This window comes from Elaeis guineensis, chromosome 3 (assembly GCF_000442705.2).
Source record: "Elaeis guineensis isolate ETL-2024a chromosome 3, EG11, whole genome shotgun sequence".
Classification (NCBI taxonomy): Eukaryota; Viridiplantae; Streptophyta; class Magnoliopsida; order Arecales; family Arecaceae; genus Elaeis; species Elaeis guineensis.
Genome location: NC_025995.2, coordinates 104,541,745 through 104,551,646, shown reverse-complemented (window position 1 = coordinate 104,551,646; position 9,902 = coordinate 104,541,745).

Here is a 9,902-nt window from a genome sequence, read left to right as displayed (position 1 = left end):
TTATGTGATTGTCACATGCCATCATTTCGTTCATAGAAATACATGTTAGAAATATTTTAAAATATTTTGAAAATATCAAAAACTCATTTGATATTTTTTAAAATTAAAAAAATATAAATTAAATTAAATTAAAAAATATTTATTTATTTTTTAATAAAATCTAACCAAAACACAAAATACCAGCATGTCCCGTCAGCAACGACCTTATCCCTTCTCGCATTTCTTTATCATGCGATGAAGGTTTGGTCCAACCGTATATTTTTTACTGTTTGTGGGACACATGTCGCACCTTCAACCAAAATAGAGATGCAAGGAACCACCTAAATAATCAATATACACGGCATCGGTGCAGGAGTATGAAAATAACCGTTACAGATCTGATGTGGATTATTTCTAACAATCCCGTTCAAAATTAATGCCTATAATTATTTTTTAAAAAATAAAACACTGAATTATACCCAATAAATAAATAAAACACAGAATCTTTACAGAGCCAGAAAAATTCAAGAAACATTCAACCACTTCATGTATATGATAATAATTGTTGCAGCCAATCGCCTCGTCGCCCGATCGCCGGAGAACACGCACCTGCAAAAATGAGAAGTCCGCACTGATCGGAGTCGGCTCCGACGGGGATCCTCCGACGGTCAAGTCAGAGAGGTGACTGGGCAACAGTGAAATGAAGACAGAGGACTCGATCGAGAGAGAAAGGGAGGGGGGGAGGAGCAAGCCTGTGGTTTCGAAGTCGAGAAGTGAGAGCGATGGAGCGGATCCCTTGCACTGTTGCCTTCCCCGATTTATATAGTGGAGCACGGTATGGCGCCGTCATTAATGGCGCAGACAAGTGAGGAACTGTCAACTCACTGTAGACTGTCAGAGTCACCGTGAAAGTGTCATGTCGCCGTGTGGCCATCAAATCACCAGGGTTGACAATGCCTCCGGCGGGACAATACCCCTAGATAGCCGTGCCGCATGTCGCTGTCAGAGCTGACAAGGTCTGGCGGCTGTACGGCGATTGGAGGAGTCGTCCGACCTTAAGTCGGTGGCCAGCTGAGTGGCGTCGGGCCCCTCCGATGGTCGGGGAGTCTTACATGAGTCGGCAATCAGACCTCTGGGCTCAGTCGGTCGGAAAAGGTGTGTCCGACATATCCTCAGTCGGTCGTGAGCTGATAATTAGCCGGTGATGGCATCCGTCAGTCGGTCGCTCCGACCGCCAATCGGTCGGTCCGGCCGTCGGTCGGTCGGTCGGGCCGTCAGTCGGTCGGGCCGTCAGTCAGTCGATCCTTCCGGCAGTCGGTCGGTCGGTCGGTGGGTATCCCCCAACAGTTGCCCCCCCTCCACTCCTAAGTCGGATGGTGAGCTGGCCGATGCTCTTACTCGGGCAGCAACCCTAGGCGACTAGGAGTGGGGTTGTCGTATGCACAGATCCGACCGTACCGCCGGCTGATCCGATGTCAGACGCCTCATAAATGCCAAGCGATCTGGACGTCTAGTCGGTGTCAGAAGTCACGTCGGCGTCAGGTGTCAGACGTCGCGTCTTGTCGTCGTCAGACGTTACGTCGGTGTCAGAAGATCGGGTGCCGGACGATACGGCGTCAGACGACGGGATATCCGGCGTCGATCGTGGGAGTGTGGGGCGCTGTCAGGCGTCCCATCGGGAACGCGAATCAGTGCGGGCGCATAAATGCGGAACCGCGTCCGCGCGTGCCGCGTGTCGAAGGTGGTTGGCCGGCGCCCCCCGCATTTAATATGGGCGGTGCGGCCGTCCTGGGACGGGGCACGCCGAATCCTCAGCCACCCGGAGGCCTCCACGTGTCGTGCATCCATGGAGCTTCGGTCGGCGCGGAGTCATCTTGGCCGTCGGTCGGGCCTATATATATAGGACCCCTCGGACCCAAGACCCCACCACTGCTATTTTGCTGTCGAAACTCTGTCCGGGCGATCTCTCAGTCATCGCGGGCAGAGCTTTCTTGCTTCCAGAAGAGCTCCTCCGGTTCGTGGTCTCCTCTTCGTCCTCCTCACCTTCTTCTTCTCCTCCATTTCTTCTTCTCCTCCGTTTCTTCCTCATTCGGTTCCGGTGCAATGGTCAGGAATCCGACTCAGGGAGCTCGGTCGGGGAACCCGACTGACGACTCCCGCTCGACTCCGAAAGATGAGGCTTCCTCACTTTCGGGGCCGAATGTTGATCGGCTTCGGGAGCAATACTGCATCCCGGAGCAGTTTCAACTGTCCGCCCTAGGGGCCAGCGGTCGGGTTAACAGCCCTACGCCTGGTCAGCTGGCGCTTTATGTCGAGGACCTCCGCGCAGGTCTTCGGCTCCCGATTTCGGAGTTCGTCCGGAATCTTCTGAACTATTACGGACTCTGTCCGGCGCAACTAGCGCCGAACTCAGTCCGTCTCATCATTAGTTTTGCTTTGTTGTGTCAGCTTTTGCCGACCAACCCTCGCATTTCTCTCTTTCGGGCCTTCTTTGTGCTCCGACCCCACCCTAAAGCCCGAGGGTGGTGGCTCTTCAACCCCCGGAAGGGTCTTTCCTTCATCACCGGTCTTCCATCGTCCATTCATGGGTGGAAGAACCAATTCTTCTTTGTTTCTTCTCCATCTTCTTTGGGCTTTCCTTCTCACTGGGGCGTGCCCCGAACCGAAGCCAATGACAACAGTCGGGTGGAAGCGGATGACCGGGAGGACTTCCACTGACTAAAAGATATGTCGGTCCCGAAGCAGAGGGAGCTTGTTACCGAACAAGCTCTCTATGACGCCGGCTTAAGCTTGGTCTCCCGACTAGGTATCGTCCGATTTCCCGATCTCCTTTTCATCCGACCCTTAGTCCGGTCCTTTAGCTAACACCTTTGTCGGTATTGCAGGGACACCTCCAAGAATGCGGCCGACAGACGCGGAGATACGGCAGTTCGCGACGAGGAAGAGGCCAGCGTCGGGGGCCGGACCTTCGCGCCCCCCGAAGAAGCCTGCTCCAGCGGTGCCGGTCATCGAAGCGTCGGTGACCGATCAATCCGAGCCCGTCATCGCGCTCGCGGCTCCGGCGACGCGTTCGGAGGAGAGGCCGATGGGTGAAGCGGCCGAAGGAACGTCGGCGGCATCACCGGAGGCGGTGGAGCCGGATGTAGTTCGGGAAACCGAACATCATCCGGCGGCGTCTGTGGCCGCAGCGGGGGGTGCCGGTTCTACTTCGAGTATCCCCTCGCTGCCGGTCCCGTCGGTCGGGGCAGCTGATCGAGGGAAAGCCCCGATGGAGCCCGCGGATGAGACAAGGTCGGGGAGCCGATCTGTGCCGCCCAGCGCACAGTTCCCCGAAGGCACGTCGGCGTTGGCCGACCACAACCTGGCGAGGAGGTTGTGCCAGGGGATTCTTCTTCTGGCCGACGTTGAGTCGCTGAGATCTCGGCAGGTAACCGAGATGCTGTCCAGGTTCTATCCGACTATGGTCGAGGTAAGCTTCGCATCACCTTCTCTTTTCCTTAGAAATTTTTCTTGTTATGTGATCCTGACGAAGCATTTCCAATCGACAGCTGATCTATACAATGTCGGAATTGGAGGCCGGGTACCGGAGGTTCGGCAATGTCCGGGCCGCTTATAAGGAGAGGTCGGCAGCGGCCGAAGCCGAGAGGGCGATGTTGGCCGACCACCTTCAGCAATCGGCCGACCGGGAGGCCAAGTTAGTAGACGAGGTCTCCCGACTTGGGTCCGAGCTTAGGTCGGCCAAGAAGGAGGCCAGACATAAGGGTCGGGCCGTGCGTCGTCTTCGGCACGAACGGGACGGCGCCACCGTCGAACTCCAAGGAGAGCGCGAGCAGCTTCGGGTGAGCCTGGAGAAGCTCGCCAAGGCCGAGGAGGAACTTTCGATCGCCCAAGCCGACGCCGACATAGCAAAGGCGGAGGCGGAGTCGGCGAAGGAAGCGCTCGGCCGGGCGGAGGAAGAGGCAAGGTCGGCGCGGGAGTCGGCCGATCGGGCGGTTGAAGACTTCAGGGTCTCCGACCAATATCGGGAGGAGATGCTCGAGTCGGGTTTCACCTCGTACCGGGTGGGGTACGAGGATGGTCGGGAGGCAGTCCGGGCCTTGTATCCGGAGCTCGACCTTAGCAGCATCGTCCCACCGGGGGCCGAGGAGGAAGCCACCGAGGAGATGGCCGACCAGCCGTCGGGAGGCGTAGTTGCTGCGGAGGAAGTCATCCCGGAGGAAGCGGCACCAACTGCCAGTCCCCCGCCGACCGAAGGACCGGCTTCAGCCGTCGACCCGACCCCGCTTGTGGCCGACACACCTATCATCCCCGATCTCCCGTCGGTCGAGGAGATCGACTCAGATGGGTGATCGGGTCATACCGACTCCTTTGCTTTTTCTATTCTTTTGGAAATATATGTAATCGGGCTTCGACCCGACTTTGTACATTTTAAATGAAAATTTTGAATGAAAGTTTCTTCTACTTTCCCTTTGTCTCCTTCCCAATGTATAGTTGAATGCCTTAGTGGGTCATTAACTTGTGTAAGTCGCCAACTCACATAAGTCGGTAGGACGTTCGGCAACTCGTGCCGCTACGAAGGAAGGGTAGGTCCTGACTCTGGGTCGGCTTCTGATAGTCGAGCTCATCAGTCGGGCACGTCTTGTTGAGTTGGGAGTCGACCGAACCTGGCAAAGGTTCGGTAGTCGGGCTTCCATAGACGCGTTCAGTCGAATGTCGCCCGGCGCAGTGTCGGGGGAACGACAATAAGTCGATCCCCATGCTCTTGCGTCGGGTACTCGTTCTGTATCTTTCGACATACAGTAGCAAGCCGAATGTCGTCCAGCCGGCCGTAGGTCGGTCGGCAAGTCGTGGATGCCACTAAGGTCGCGTTATGCGATAGACGGTGGTAAGCCGAATATCCCTCGACCGGCTGTAGCCTGGTCGGAAATCGCGACGTCAGTCGCGTAGGCTTTTCGCCTCTCTTTGGTCGGGGCCCGATCAGCTTGTCAGCCGATGGTTTGGCCCGAAAGTTCGACCATAGAAGGAATGTCAACTCCCGTCCATGAGGGTGCATCGGTCCTTGTAAGGGTCCGATGCATCGTCGAAGGAGTGTCAACTCCCGCCAATAAGAGTTCATCGATCCTTGTAAGGGTCCGACGCATCGTCGAAGGAGTGTCAACTCCCGTCCATGAGGGTGCATCGATCCTTATAAGGGTCCGACGCATCGTCGAAGGAGTGTCAACTCCCGCCAATAAGAGTTCATCGGTCCTTGTAAGGGTCTGACGGATCACCGGCGATAAGGCCGTTGGTTCCCGGAGGACACTAAGTCCATATCGTCACGTCGGGGCTTGACCTTGATGAGCACCGATCATTAGTCGAAGAGTTAAAACTTCGAACTTTCAAACTGAATTTGTATTTCGACTATTGAATTACAAAGTTCACTGGTAATACAGCTTCAAGTTGTCGGCGTTCCAAGTTCGGGGAATGAACTTCCCCTCAAGGGTCTCCAGTCGGTAGGCTCTCGGACCGTAGGTGTCTGCTACCTTGTAGGGTCCTTCCCAATTGGGGGCCAGCTTTTCTTGGTCCAAGGGCTTCGACACTTCTGCCTTCCTCAAGACCAAGTCGTCAGGCCTGAAAAGCTTCGGTCTGACCTTGGCGTTGTAATACCGAGCGACCCTCTGTCGGTACGAAGCCATGCGAATTTGGGCCTCGTCTCGTAGTTCGGGGAGGAGGTCTAGGTCGGCCCTCCGACTCTCGGAGTTGTCCGACTCTTGGTACCGCTCGACCCTCGAAGATGGCAGGCCAATCTCGAGCGGGATCATGGCCTCCGTTCCATAGGCCAAACTGAAAGGCGACTCCCCGGTCGGAACGCGGGGGGTCGTTCGGTAAGCCCACAAAATGGAGCCCAGCTCGTCGACCCAGAGACCTTTGGCTTCGTTTAGTCGGGTCTTGAGTCCGTGGAGCAAGGTTCGGTTGGTCACCTCAATCTCGCCGTTGGACTGGGGGTGCCCGACTGAAGTCAGTCGGTGCCTAATGTAGAACCTGGCGCAGAAGTCTCTGAAGTCCTGGTTGTCGAATTGCCGTCCGTTATCGGTGATGATGGTGTGCGGCAATCCGAACCTGAAGATGACGAATTTCTGGATAAAGTCCTCCATCTTCTGCTCGGTGATCTGTGCCAATGGTTCGGCCTCCACCCACTTGGTGAAGTAGTCGATGGCGACCACGATGAACTTCCTCTGGCCCGATGCTGGTGGAAAAGGACCGAGAATGTCGACCCCCCACTGGGCGAAGGGCCACGGAGCGACAATAGGGGCAATTTGGCTGGTCGGTTGGTGTTGAAAATTTGCATACTTTTGACATGGCTCGCACCTCCGGACCAACTCGACCGCATCCCTCTTCATGGTAGAACAGTAATAACCCTGTCGCAGGACCTTGTAGGCCAGGGACTTGCCCCCCAAGTGGTTCCCGCAAATTCCTTCGTGAACCTCTCGGAGAGCATAGTCGGCATCGGTCGGTCCCAAACACCTAAGCAGGAGAAGGGAGAATGACCTCTTGTAGAGTCGGCCGTCCATGATGACATATTGTGAGGCCGACCATCGGAGTCGCTTGGCCTCCGCAGGATCTTCGGGACTGATCCCGTCGGTCAGGTACCGGATGATCGGGTCCATCCAACTTGGTTCGGACGTTAGCTGCTGTACTTCTTCGACCCGATCGATGCTCGGCTGCTCGAGGTTCTCCACGAACGTCCGACCCAAAGAGTTGTAGGCCGACGTCGTCAGTGTGGAGAGTGCATCGACACGGGCGTTCTCTGACCTAGGGATGTGGGAAATTTCAAAATACTTAAGGCGTGCCACGAGGTCCTTCACTTTCTGAAGGTACTTGACCATGGTCGGATCTCGCGCCTCGAATTCGCCCTTGACCTGTCCTACGATCAGCTGAGAGTCGGAGAATGCCCGAAGGCCGTCGACGCCCAGCTCCTTCGCCATCCTTAAGCCAACGAGGAGTGCCTCATTTTCGGCTTGGTTGTTGGAGGCCTTGAAGTCAAACCGGAGGGTATACTCGATGACCACCCCATCCGAATTCGTGAGCAGGAGCCCGGCCCCGCTTCCCTGAGCGTTTGAGGCTCCGTCGATGTGGAGTACCCAGGTGGAGATCGGGTCTGGCTCAGAGACCGCATCTCATCCTGGGTCTTCAGCTCCCGACCCTTGGTCGGTTGTCGGGCATTCGGCGATGAAGTCGGTCAAGACCTGAGCTTTCAGGGCAGGCCTTGGTCGGTACTGAATGTCGAACTCGCTGAGCTTCATCGCCCACTTCGCGAGTCATCCAGATGTGTCGGGTCGGGGCAGTATCGCCCTCAGGGGCTGGTTGGTGAGCACCACTATGGCGTGGGCCTGGAAGTATGGACGGAGTCATTGCGCGGAGACGGTCAGGGCAAAAATCATCTTTTCCGTCTCCGAGTATCTGGCCTCTGCGCCGTGGAGCACCTTGCTGGTGTAGTAGATAGGCTGATGGGTTCGGCACTCGTTTTCTCGGACGAGCACCGAACTGATCGCCTCAGAAGATGTGGCCAAGTAGAGATACAGGGTTTCCCCGTCCTGCGGCTTTACGAGCAGCGGTGGGGAAGCCAAGTACCTCTTCAGATCTTCGAAGGCCTGTTGGCACTCATCCGACCAAGAAAATTCATTTGCGTGACGCAAAATTTTGAAAAACGGGAGGCACCTTTCAGCTGATCGAGAAATGAATCGGCTAAGGGCGACGATTTTTTCATTCAGCTGTTGGACCTCCTTCTTGGTGTTCGGATGACGCATGTCGAGGATTGTCTTTATCTTCTCAGGGTTGGCCTCAATCCCTCTCTGAGAAACGAGGAATCCGAGGAACTTCCCTGAGGTCACCCCAAAAGCACACTTGGTCGGGTTGAGCTTCATTCGATGTCGTCGAAGGGTGTGGAAGGTCTCCTCGAGATCCTGAACATGGTCCGGAATCTGCGTGCTTTTCACCAGCATGTCGTCCACGTATACTTCCATGTTGCGCCCGATCTGGTCTTTGAAGACCTTATTGACAAGTCACTGGTAGGTGGCGCCGGCGTTCTTCAGTCCGAAGGGCATCACCCAATAACAGTAGAGGCCCTTGGGAGTCACGAACGCGGTGTGCTCCTCGTCTTCAGGCGCCATCCGGATCTGATTGTACCCGGTGAAGGCATCCATGAAGCTGAGCAGTCAAAATCCGGACGTCGCATCCACCAGCTGGTCGATCTTGGGAAGCGGAAAGCTATCTTTTGGGCAGGCACGGTTGAGGTCGGTGTAGTCGATGCAGATCCTCCACTTCCCGTTGGCTTTTTTGACCATGACAATATTGGTGAGCCAATCGGGATACGTGGATTCTCGGATGAAGCCTGCTTCGAGTAGCTTGTCCACTTCTTCGTCGATGGCCCTCTGCCTTTCTGGAGCGAAGGACCTTTTCTTCTGCCTCACTGGTCTCATCGTCGGGTCGATGTTGAGTCGGTGGGTTATGGTTTCTGGAGGGATGCCCGACATATCTGCTGCCGACCAAACAAATATGTCGGCATTGGCCGTCAGCAGCTCCGTCAGTCGGCGTCATTCGGTGTCGGGCAGTTGGGACCCGACCCAAACTTTCCTGTCGGGATTTTCTCCTATCGGGATCGCCTCGAGCTGCTCGGCCGGCGAACCCCGTTCTTCCTCCTCCCGTTGGTCCAGCTTGTCGATTGTCAGAGAACCCCTCGACTCGTCGCTTTGAGCGGAGATTTGGAAGCATCATCAAGCGAGCTGTTGATCTCCGCGCATCTCCCCGATTTCGCTTTTGGTCGGGAACCGAACAAGGAGATGGTACGTCGAGATGATTGCCCTGAGGGCGTTCAATCTGGGCCGTCCGAGTATGGCGTTGTAGGCCGAAGGAACTTGGACGACCGCGAAAGTTAAGTGGACCGTGCTTTGCCGTGGTTCGGTGCCGACCGTCACGGGCAGGATGATTTCTCCCTCTGTCGTGACGGCGTCTCCGGCAAAGCCGATCAAGGGCATGGAGACCCTCTTAAGTCGGTCAGTTGACAGTTGCATTCGGGAGAAGATCGAGTAAAACAAAATTTTTGTCGAACTTCCATTATCAACAAAAATTTATTTTACATCATAATTGGTTATTGTTGCCGACACAACAACAGCATCGTCGTGGGGAGTTTGGATGCCCCAAGCGTCGTCTTCCGTAAAGGTGATTACGTCGTCCGGGCGCGGCTTTTTCGTCGGCTCCCCTCCCGTAGACGTCCCCGAGCCCAGCCGCTTGGAAATCATGTTGATGACTCCGGCCGTCGGCTGATTGTTCGCCGCTTCTTCAGTCGGCTGGGGTCGTCGATCGGCAACTGGTTGGGTCGGCGGACCCTTCCGAAATTTGCCGAGATACCCCCGACGGATGAGAGCTTCGATCTCATCCTTCAGCTGGATGCACCGCTCGGTGTCGTGGCCGTGGCTTCGATGAAATCGGCAGTACTTCCGACGGTCGAGGCCTTTTGCCTTCAGAGGCGGAGGCCGTCGCAAGTATTCCTCCCCCTCGATCTCCATTAGGATCTGCGCACGAGGAGTGGAGAGAGGAGTGTAGGAGTCATACCTGGGGCGTGCCGGCCTCGGAGTCTGTTGCCGGGGTGACTTTTGGATTCGTCGGGGTGGCGAGACCCGACTATCGGTCGGGGGCCTGCTTGGTTCGGCGGGCTCCCGACCTTTTCTCCACTTCTCTTTCGGGCCTCTGGGCTCGGCCAAGCGTCGGTCGGACGCTCCTTCGTCCGCGCGCATGTACTTATATGCGCGCTCTAGTAGCTCGGCATATGTCCGGGGGAGGGTCTTGTCCAGAGAATAGGTGAATCGGGACGCCCTCATGCCTCGCTTCATGGCTGAGACAGCCATGTCTTCGTTGAGGTCCCGGACCTCAAGCGTGGCCGCGTT